We start from the raw sequence: 12,770 nt of genomic DNA, 5'->3' as shown, positions 1-12,770 counted from the left end.
AACACAGAGACCAAATAACTGCATTGAACACTCTCATTCAAAAATGGGAGAAAAGGCAATAACAAAAAATATAATCTAATTAAAATATGGGCAAAGAACCTAAATAGACAGTTTTCCAAAGAAGATATACAGATAGCCAAGGTGCTCGACACCACTAACCATCAGAGAAATGCAAATCAAAACCACAAGGAGCTATCACTGCACGCTCCTTAGAATGGCTGTCATCAAAAAGGCAAGAGATAAACAAGCATTGACAAGGATATGAAGAAAAGGAACCCCCTGTACACTGTTGGGGAGAATATAAATTGGTGCAGCCATTATGGAAAACAGTATGGAGGCTCCTCAAAATAGTCAAGCTAGAACTACCACATGACCCAGCAATCCCACTTCTGGCTATATGTCCAAAGGAAAGGAAAACTGGGTATCAAAGAGATATCTGCACTCCCATGTTAACTGCAGCATTATTTACAATAGTCAAGACATGGAAACACCTAAGGGTCCATCAGAAGATGAACACATAAAAGAACGTGGTCGGGGGAAATGGGTGAGGGTGGTCCGCAGGTACAAACTTCCTGTTTTAAGATGAATTCTGGGGATGTAATATACAGCATGGTGAATATAGTTAACAGCACTGTATTGTATACTTGTAAGTGGCTAATGAATAGATCTTATATATTTTCACTACAAAAAAAGAAAGGTAACTATGTGAGCTAATTAATGAATGTATTAATCAGCCTTACTGTGGTGATCATTTCACCATATGTACATATATCAAATAATCACATCATGGACTTTAAATTTTTACAATATTATATGTCAAATATATCTCAATAAAGCCAGAAAAAAGTGGAGGGGAAAAGAAAGCATGTGTTGCCAGTGTCTTGATTACGGACCAGTCCTGTTTTGTAGAAATGTACTCTGTGACACTTGGCTTCACTCTCTAGGTCCTCGGAACTAAATAACCCATTTTGCTTCTTGACCTTTTCACTTTTCTTCCTGCTCCTAGACAGCTGAGGACTCATAGTTTTTGTTTTGTTTGAAATATTTCTATCCTTTTTATTCCAAGTTGATGGCACTAATACAATTATCATATAAACTTTGTGGGATTCCTATGAATCTTAGTAGGGTTCTGTATATTACATACAAAACATATCACAAATATTTCAAGATAGGCTCTCTTGGGCTTGGGATAAGGGTCAGGATGCTGTGGGAAAATGGCTTTAAATTTTCTAGAAGGTGTATTGTCTGGTTGAAAGCTTGTATTAGCCATGCCCTTAAATATTTATAGCATCTTAATAAAGGGTTTTATATGCATATCCTTGAGATGATCTTTACCCTATAGTAATTTCTTAATTTGAGAGACTTTTAGAGAAGCTGGGAATGAGAAATACTTATTTTCAAATGACTACTCCACTATATGTTCTCTAAATCTGTCTTGAAAACTGATTTTCTCCTTTTGTGGCTCATTTCCCCTCTATCTGTGCATTATTATATAGGGCTAAAAATTGGAATGGCACTTTCAACACTGTTCCTGGACCAATGCCTCAGCCCAATTTACCAGTTATTTGGTTACATATACATGTTATCATAGGTGACAATGCTGCAAAAGTTCAGGCCATTACATAACAAAGTTGCCTTTCTTCCTAGCCTCCAATAACAATTTCCTCCAGTCTTCTCCCAGCTTTCACAAACAAGCCCCACAAGGCCTTCCAGCTTCTATCTCCCACCTGGTCCCAAAGTCCAAGTAACATGTTTCAAATTTTTGTTATTGCAGCTCTTCAGGTCCATATGTCAAATTCTGTACTGGTTATCTATAACTGTTAACAAAATACCCAAAAACATAGTGGCATAAAGCAAAAATAATTTGATAGCTCTCAGTTTCAGAGGGTCAAGAATGTGGGCGGTGCTCAGCTGGATAATTCTTCTCCACCTGCCATCAACAAAAATCTTTCAGTGCCATTCAACTGGCAGATGGGCTGGCCTGTACAGTCCAAGGTGGTTATACACTTGTCTAATCGATCTCTACGCTGTAAGAAATTTCTATGAAAATCCTAACAGGGTTTGTGAGAAATTTAACAAGCTGATTCTACAATCTATATAGAATAACAAAGATGCAAGAATAGCCTAAACAATGAAAAAAATAGAGAGAGGAAAATGCCCCCATTAAATCTCAAGACTTACTATTAAGATATGATTACTGAGATGGTATGTTTTTGGCATACAATTTGACCAATAGAGCAGAATAAAGCGCCCAGAAGCAAACCTGTGCACATATGTACAGATGGAGATGTATATATATCAGAAGGAGCACTGCACAAAAAAAATCATTCAATAAACTGCCCTATGAAAATTGGTTAATATAAAAATCTTTTCCTGGGATTTCAACCTTATATCATAGAGACAAAAATCAACTCCAGATATAAAGGGGTAAAAATAAAACTTGTAGAAGAGCACAGAGGAAAATTTTATATTACTTCAAAAGTACTAATGATAAAAGGAAGACAGCAATTGAATGTGGTTGGATTTACTTTTTGTTCAAGCACACACGCACACACGCACCAAAAAGGGAAATGACAACCACAAAGCTGGAGAAATATTTGAGATGCATATGACTGATAAAGCTTAATCACTCATAAGGGATAAGCAGATAAGTAGATGGATTGTAGAGAGTGTGGCAGAGAAATATTCCACCCATTATTGAATAAGAAAATGTAATAGAAAATGACAAAAGATATTGAACAGTAAAATCCAGAGGAAAAAACATGGCTGGTTAATATAAAATAAGAAGCTCAATCTTATTAATTATCAAGGAGATTTCTATTAAACTCATGAGTTTCAATTTTCTATTCAACAGATTTGTAAAAATTAATAATTGAAATACTAGCTTTTTCAGCTTGCAGAAACAGGAATTCCAGTGCAAATATAAATGGGTATAACAACTCTGAAAATCAATTTGGTATTTTCTTACATCTGAACATTCACAAATCTCATAACCTAGCACCCTCAATACCAGGTATAGAGCAGTGTTACTAAAAGTATGTTCCACCGGCAGGTACTGGTACTCAAACTATCTATTGATAGAGGGCACTAAGATAAGGATCTTGCATCAGAAGATTAATAAACACAATGCTTCCCACTCTGAGGAAGTCTGAAAATAACAACAACAATTAGCCTGAATTAGGGTGGATCTTAATGACATAGTTGTTCTATATTTGAATACAAGCTACCTATCTCATCGTAGACTGGCATTTTGAACAGCACTAACCTAAAATACTGGTAATTGATACTCAGCAGTGGGATGTGCATTACATTTGGTGGGTCACAAGTAGCTTTTTAAAAATGAAATAAAATAGAATAAAATGGAATAGATACATATAGTAAACTGAATTGAACAAAAGATGGCAAAGCATATCACAATTTTGTTTCAGATATAAAACTACAGGCCTCCCCGCCCCCACACGCATACATGTACTCTCTCTTTCTCTCTCTCTCTCACACACACACACACACACACACACACACACACATGTATAGTGGGTCATTATATAAAACTTTTCTCCTACAAGTCATGGCCAAAATTTTTGGAAAATAATATTTCTAAAGAAACCCCATTTATATGCTCCAGACAATATCTAAATGGATTAAAATCATATAAAGTATCTTTTCCAACTACAATAGAATGAAATTAGAAATCAATAACAAAATAAAACTTTGGAAAGTCACAAATGTGTGGAACTTTAAAGCCACATACCCCTAAGTAATCAACAGGCCAAAGAAGAAATCACAGAGAAATTACAAAATACCTTGAGATGAATGAAGACTTAGACACAGCATACCAAATCTTATGGGATATAGTTAAAGCAGTGTTCAGAGGAAAATTTATAGCTGTAAATGTCTACATTAAAAAGACAAATGTTCAATAAATACCCAAATCATCTCACCTCAGGAAACTAGAAAAAGAAGAACAATCTAAATCCAAAGTAAACAGAAGGAAGGAAAAAATAAATATTAGAGAGAAAATAAATAACACAGAAAACAGAAAAATAGAGAAAAATCAAATGTTGATTCCTTAAAAGCATCAAAAAAAAAAACCTTACAAATATTTAGCTAGACTGACCAAGCTAAAAAGAAAGAAGTCTCAAATTACTAAAAAGCATGAAAGAGGTGACATTACAGACACAATGGCCTTATAGAAATAAAGGTAAGGAAATAGGAAAAACAATTAAATGTCAATAAATTAGATCTCCAAGATGTAATGGACAAATTTCAAGAATGACATAAAACACTGAAGTTTACTCAAGAAGAAACAGAAAGTCTGTATAGACCTACGACAAGAAAAGAGATCGAGTTAGTAATCGACAAAGAAAAGGTCAAGCCCAGATGACTTCACTGTTAAATTCTACCAAATATTTAAAGAAAGATTTCTACCAATACTTGAAAAACACTTCCAAATTATAAAAAAGAGAAGGCAATAGTTCCTAACTCATTCTATGAGCCAAATGCCAAATACCCAAATACCAAACCAAACAAGATATCACAAAGAAAACAGAACAATATACCACTATCTGTAATAAATGTAGACAAAACTCTCAGCCAAGTATTAGAACCCAAATCCAGCAGCACATAAAAAGGAATATTCACCATGACCAAGTGCAATTTATCCCAGGAATGCTAGGTTACTTCAGCATATAAAAAATCAATATAATAAACCATAAGGATACAATAAAGAAAAAGAACATGCCCATCTCAATAGATGTAGAAAAAGCACATGACAAAATCCAACATTCTTGAATGTCAAAAGAGATTCAACAAACTAGTAATAGAAAGGAATTTCTTCCACCAGATTAAAAGTGTCTTTATAATTCAAAAAGATATATGTACCACAATGTTCCCTGCAGCACTATTTACAATAGCCAGGACATGGAAGCAACCTAAACGCCCATCAACAGATGAATGGATAAAGAAGATGTGGCACGTATATACAATGGAATATTACTCAGCCATAAAAAGGAATGAAATTGAGTTATTTGTAGTGAGGTGGATGGACCTAGAGTCTGTCATACAGAGTGAAGTAAGTCAGAAAGAGAAAGACAAATACTGTATGCTAATGCATACATATGGAATCTAGATAAATGGCACTGATGAACCTAGTGGCAGGGCAGGAATAGAGATGCAGACGTAGAGAACCGGCTTGAGGACACAGTGGGGGAAGGGGAAGCTGGGATGAAGTGAGAGAGTAGCACTGACATATATACACTACCCAAATGTAAAATAGATAGCTAGTAGGACGCTGCTGCAGAGCACAGGGAGATCAGCTTGATGCTTTGTGACAACCTAGAGGTGTGTGATAGGGAGGGTGGGAGGGAGGCTCAAGAGGGAAGGGATATGGGGATATATGTATACATATAGCTGATTCACTTTGTTGTACAGCAGAAACTAACAGAACATTGTAAAGCAATTACACTCCAATAAGGATGGGAAAAAATATATATCAGAAAAAAAAAAAAAAAGACACACACAGAAACAGAACTAACATCACACTTAATAGTAAAAGACTAAAAGCTTTCCCCCTAGTATAAGGAACAAGATAAGGATGCCCATTCCAGATACTTATATTAACATTGTACTATAGGGTCCAGCAAGAGTAATTAGGAAAAAAAACATGCAATGGGGGAAAGAAAGACATCCAAATTGATAATGAAGAAGTAAAACTATATCTATTTGCAAATGACATAATTATAAATCAATAAGCCCCGAAGAATCCACAAAAACACAAATAATACAATAGAGCTAATAAACAAGTTCAACTAAGTTGTGGGATACAAGACCAATATACAAAAGTAGTATATTTCTATATATTAGCAATGAGTGATCCAGAAATGATACTTAACAATTGCATTTATAACAGCATCAAAAAGAACAAAATACTTAGAAATATATTTAACAAAATTACAAGACACACATTGAACTACAAAATACTGTTAAAAAAATTAAGACCAAAATACATGAAAAGACATCCTATGTTCATGGATTAGAAGATTTGTACTGTAAAGATGGTAGCATTCCACAAAGTTGATCTACATATTCGGTGCAATTGCTATCAAAATTCCAACTGCCTTTTTACAGAAATGGATAAGCTGATTCTAAAATTCATATGGAACTGCAAGGGAACCAGATTAGTCAAAACAATCTCGAAAAAGAACAGAGTCGAAGGACTTATACTTCCCAATTTGAAAACCTATTACAAAGTTATAGTAATTTAGATAATGTGGGACTTGCCTAAGGATAAACTTATAGATCAAAGGATTAGAATCAAGAATCTAGTATTAAACCCATCTATATATTGTCATTTGATTTTTGACAAGGGTACTAAGATTATTTATATTGGTTTCCTGTCGCTGCTGTAACAAACTGGATAGCTTAAAACAATAGAAATTTATTCTTTTACAGTACTAGAGGCCAGAAGTCTTAAATCAAGGTGTTGGCAGGGACTCACTCCCTCTGGAAGCTCTATGGAAGAATTCATTCTTTGACTCTTCCAGTTTCTGGTGATTGATAGCTTCCTTGGCTTGTGGTCATGTCACACCAATCTGGCATCATCTTCCCAATGCCTTCTCTGTGCATTTGTATCTTCTCTTCTGTTTCTTATAAAGATGCTTGTCACTGAATATATGACCCACCTGGATAACCCAAGATAATTTTATCTCAGGATCCTTAATTAAATTGTATATGTAAAGACCCCTTTTTCCCAATAAGGTAACATTCATAGGTACTAGAGATTAGAACATGGACCTATTTTTGGGGGGTTACCACTAAATCTACTGCATCATTCAGTGGGGGAAAGAAAAGTCTTTTCAGCAAATTGCACTGGGAAAATTGTATATTCACACATTAAGAATATATTTGGACCCCTACCTCATACCATATGTATATAACAGCTAAGTATAATGGATCAAAGTCATAAATTTAAGAGCTAAACCTATAAAATTCATAGAAGAAAACAGGTATAAAACCTTGTAATGTTGTATTAGGCAACAATTTATTAGATGACTTCAAAAGTACAAGGAACCAAGTCGCAAGCAACCAAAGGAAAAAACAGACAAACTGGAATACTTCAAAGCTAAGAACTTTTACGTGCCAAAGAGTACTATCAAGAAAATGAAAAGATAACCCACAGAATGGGGTTTTATTTGCAAATTATATATCTGATAAGACTCTAGTATCCACCACATATAATGAGCACTTACAATCCAGAATTTTTAAAAAAAAGGAACCCATCTTAAAATGGTCAAAAGATTTGAATAGACATTTCTCTGGAAAAGATACACAAATGACCAATAAGCACATGGACAGATGGTCACCATCACTAGTCATTAGGGAAGTGCAAATCAAAACCACAATGAGGGACTTCCCTGGTGGTGCAGTGCTTAAGAATTCATCTGCCAGTGCAGGGGACATGGGTTCAATCCCTGCTCTGGGAAGATCCCACACGCCTTGGAGCAACTAAGCCCATGTGCCACAACTACCGAGCCCACGTGCTACAACTACTGAAGCACACGTGCCTAGAGCCTGTGCTCCGCAACAAGAAAAGCCCCTGTTCACCACAACTAGAGAAAGTCTGTGTGCATCAATGAAGACTGAGCACAGCTAAAAATAAATGAATAAATAAATAATATTAAAAAAAATCACGAGTCTACTTCACATGCTCTAAGTTGGCTATAATTTTTTTTTTTTTTTAGCAGGGAAAAAAAAGGTTCTGACAGGAATGTTGAAAAGTCAGAACCTTCATACAATTACTGGTAGGAAAGAAAATCAGTCACCTCGTAAAATGGTTTGCAGTACCTCAGAAAGTTAAAAAGAGGGTTGCTGTATGACCTAACAATCCTAAGTATATTCCCAAAACGATTAAAAATATATGTCCACGCCCAATAAGCTTCTTCATGAATATTTTTACAGCAATTTTATTCATAATATCTGAAGAGTAAATATAGCTCAAATGTCTATTACCTGATGAATGCATAAAGAAAGGTGGTGGTATCCATACAATGGACTATTATGCATCCATAAGAAAAAATAAAATATTGATCCATTCCACAAGTGGGTAAACCTTGAAAATATTATGATCAGTAAAACAAGCCAGACACAATACGAAATGTTCAAATAGAAAAATCGAAAGACAAAGTGGTTGCCAGGACTGGGTGAAGGAGGAAATTGGGAATGGCTGTTAACAGGTAAGAGGTTTTTGTTTGTTTGTTTGTTTTTGTGGTGATGAAAATGTTTTGGAATTAGATAGTGGGAATTGTTCACATCTTGGGAATTGACTAACAAATGAATTGTATACTTTAAACAGGTGAATTTTATGGTATATTAATTACATATCAAAAGAAATTAAAATAAATGTAAAAACATAAATGAACAACAGCGTCCCACAACATGGATGGAATCTTATAAAAATAACATTGAGTAAAAAAAAAAAGAACTTTTTTTTTTGTACTCTTTTTGTAAAACTTAAAGGTGAGAAAATCTAAAAAGCAAATAAATAATAAAAATAAGAGTCAGGAATCCCTTTAGTTGTGGGGATAGTCCAAAGGTATAAGCAAAGCTAATGGTAAGGTTTTTAAGTGTAGTAAGTATACCAATGTTAATTTTATAGGTTTGCTTCCTACCAAACATACGTACTGTGGTATGCTTCAAATATTATATAATAAAAACATTTAAGTGATTTGCTTCTCAGTTTTATGTGGCTGGGGAAATGCTAGTGGCACTAATAAAAATAGTGGCATTAAAAGCAAACGACCTGTCATTTCATGACATGGGTCAGCCTTGCTTCCTTTAGTCAATCTGCCCCACCATTCTTCCTCTAATGACCACTTCTCATTACTTCTGAGTCACCAATCTGTTGCTGCCCAGCCAGCTGAGTCACAAGTTGTGCTTTTTATAGACCTGGAGCATCAAAGTGAGTCATCTACTCACTTCTGGCACAGCTCATTTCAAAATTATCTTCCACCTCCTCTCAGCTAAAATTAATCTGCCTATTATCTTATCTAAGCCTACATCATTGTTATTATGCTGTGCTTAATATTTAAATTCTTAACTCCCCCTAAAGCACAATGTCCTGTGATTCCCTACTTGTTGAATGAAAGCATTTCAGTGCTTTATGAGAAAGTTATATGCTGGACTAGAGCAACAACATCCTTGCTCAGATTTCAAGTCAAAATTGGACTTTCTCAGTTCTGGGTATGATAGCCATCTTGAAAAGTATTTATTGCAAAAAGAAATACTTTTGTAATTATTATATTGGGGGTTTTTGGAGGTTTTTGTTTTTAAGTCTAAAAGCTTCTTTTTATATGGCTTTATCTTAAGGGAGATATCACAGGAGAAAAAGAGGCTGCAGGAAGCCTCCTAGGTTACAGGAGGAACTAAGGAAGAGACAAGTCGGTTAAAGAAATGAGATCAGAAATGAATGTCCCAATTCCCAGACTTGGGGTCAAACACCAAGTGTAAAAACTTACACGAAGGAGATGAAATGTATGCTGTGTGAGCTTGCAAACTCTCTCTCCAGCAAAAGAATCATTAAACTGGTAAAAATTGTCAGGCAACGACTAATTGAAGACTCTAGAAATTGACCTGAGGACAGGCAATAAACTGAGAAGCATTTATTCAAAAAAATTTATAGAATATCAGTAAGAAGAGTGGTTATCTGTGACATTTGAGCCAGAAATTACTCCTATCACCTGTCCCCTACTTCCTACTAAAGTTTTCAGAAGGTTTATTCTGGTTGGACAAGGCCAGGAAGAGGTTGACTACCTTCTCCTCAACACCCCAGCACTTCTCAGTTACAAGGCAATGGTTTCACTGGGTGTGATGGGTCCCTCATAGCCAACCCCAAGATGTTTCAGAAGATCTATTCCAGGAGGGTGCAGCCAAGAAGACAGTGTCTCCTAACTCTATGCAGCTCCCACTCAGAGTGTAAAGGCTCTAGCCTAGTCAGACATGTCAAGCCAGGAGCTGCTGGCCAAAGAGACTATGGCTTCCATTGTCACATCCTCTCCCCTAGTATCTGCTCATAGGGCAGAAGTTCTGTGCCAATTAGGCTAATGGGACCACCATTCCCCAAGCTCCCCCTTAGGACAAAGGAGTCACTCGAGGGGAAGAAGACCCTATCCCTTGCCCCCATTCAGATTCATCACAGCTAACAGACCTGCTTAGAGGGGGGGCAAGATGAGGACTGTCAGCTCCACAGCACTGCCTGGGGCGGGGGCAACTTAATTTGGAACAAAGAGTGTACAAACTCCTGCCTAAAGGCATCCTCCCTTCAATAAAGATCATAGTACTAAACAATTAGAGAAGCAATTGGACGCAAGAAGCAGCAAACAAAACATCAGACTCACCAGAAATTTAACAAGGAATGACATGAGGGAAAAACACAGAAAAAAAAAAGAAAAGCCCTGATAACATTATACTCATCCCTAGTGTACTCAACCTAGTAGAAGGTTGTGCACATCTACTAGGGTCAATCCCCTCTGGAGCAACTGGAGAGCTGTTAATCCCTGGCTAAAAGCAGTGCAGATCTGAAATCTTCCTGAAATGAACAGAAATCTTACTGGCTCAGGAGGTTTAGTCACAGTCCCTAATCAGTCACTGGCTGAAAACTAAGCTCTGCTGACCCAGGAGCAACTACTAGGACTCCAAGTTTAAAATTTCAAAAGAAGAGAAAAATCTCTAAGCACTGACATCACAAATTGCACACTTAGGAGAAATAGACTTTGTAGAATTAATCCAAGCAATCCGCTAAGTAAACAGAAATAGGCAACAATAACAAGTCACAGGGTAAAAATTAGAAACAGGCACTACAATATATTATATACAATATCTAACTTTTATGAAAAAGTGAAACATGCCAAGAAACATGGGAGTGTGGCCCTTAAACAAGAAAAGACAGTCAGGCAATGGATAATACTTTTGAGGGGGTCCCATATGTTGAACCTAGCAAAGAAGCTATTAGAAATATGTGCAAAGAACCAAAGGCAATCATGACTAAAAATGAAAGGAAAGCATAATCCATCAAATATAGAATAGTAATAAGTATACAGAAAATACCAAAAAAAAGAACCAAACGGACATTCTAAAGTTGACACATACAACAACCGAACTGAAAAATTAACTAGGGTGGACTCAGCAGATTTGATCTGGCAGAAGAGTGAATCAGAAAACTTGAAGAAAAATCAATAGAGATGATCCAATGTTAAAAACAGAAAGAAAAAAAAAGAATGAAGAAAAAAAGATAAACACAGACTCTGAAAAGTTTGAGGCATCATTAAGAGCAGCAGCATTTGTATAAAAGGGAGTAACAGAAGCAAGGAAGAAAAATATTCAAAGAAATAATTGCTGAAAACTCTCCAAATACAATGAGAAATGTTAATCTACACATCCAAGATCAACTAGCTCCAAGTAGGGTATATACAAAGAGATCCACGTCTACACAAATAGTCAAAATGTTGTGAGCCAAAGACCACAAGAAAACCTTGAAACCAGACAAAAACTGACTCATCGCATATAATGGAACTAAGTTTAATTCTCAGCAATAAAAGCCAAATAGCAAAGATGCAGATATAATTTTAGAAAATAAAATTCTCAATGAGTGGTCAAAGTAAGGAGTCATTAGGACACTTTACAGCTACAATGTGTTCTTGGGAGACGTTGAATCAATAAATACTTTTTTTTCTCAAAGTAAGCATCTAGGCTTGAAGATTTCACTGAGAAGTTCAACCAAACTCAACAAGCATGCTGATTCTGTACTCTGTACACAACTCTTGCAGGGACATGAACAAGACAGCATTCCCTTAATTATTCTATGTAACTAGTATAACCTTAATACCTTTCTTACTTGGAAATGTCCCTTATTTCTTGTGAGTTTGAAAAGGCACTAGAGAGCATATATGCTTAAAATTTTCCAGGGTAGGGAAGGCCTCAGCATTGATCACCATTGTTTTACCAACAGAAACTGGGGTATAGAGACTCAGGTGACATAGCTAATAATGGCAAAGTTAGGATTTGAAGCCTTAGTGGTCTGGTTCCAGAGTTCATGCTCACATTTATTGTGAATACTTAGCATCCAGCTTGGCATAGAGTACATGCTCAGAAGTGATGGGTTAAACTGCTAATGTGACATTCATATTTGGGTAAACCAGTCTATCCTAATCAATAGTGAGATATCTTCTATCTACAGATGCATAAAAATAGAGCTCATGTGCTTCCCTAGTATTTCATACTAAACTTATGTTACATATAAGATTACTGACTTTGCAGATTTACATGTTTTTAAGAGATTGTTTTTTTATAAGAATTTGCTATTATAGAATAAAAATGCTCTAAGAATTATAACTGCATATTTTTACCAGTCCTATACAATAGAAAAGCATTTACAACGTCTTCTTTCCTTATGTCATTGGTACTGAGAAGAGATTCTGAAGACAATCTGAAGTACTTTAATGTTGTCTTCAAGACTATCTTAAGCTAAAACTAATTGCTTATAATTATAACTGCCAAAATGCACTATAAATATAGCCTTAAAAACTAAAACATTCTAAAAAGGATGTCTTTGGTTACTTACTAACCAAATGATACTCAAATTAAATGTTTTCCAAAGAGTGATTTGGCTACCTCTGATGCTATTTCAAGTTCTCTTTGAAGCCACTGACTCTTAGGACATTTGAAAACCCTTCATTTTCTTCTTGTATGCTACCCCCTCTACAAACCTGTTGTGACCA

Source organism: Hippopotamus amphibius, chromosome 14 (assembly GCF_030028045.1).
Source record: "Hippopotamus amphibius kiboko isolate mHipAmp2 chromosome 14, mHipAmp2.hap2, whole genome shotgun sequence".
NCBI classification, from domain to species: domain Eukaryota; kingdom Metazoa; phylum Chordata; class Mammalia; order Artiodactyla; family Hippopotamidae; genus Hippopotamus; species Hippopotamus amphibius.
Note: the sequence above shows the minus strand (reverse complement) of the source record.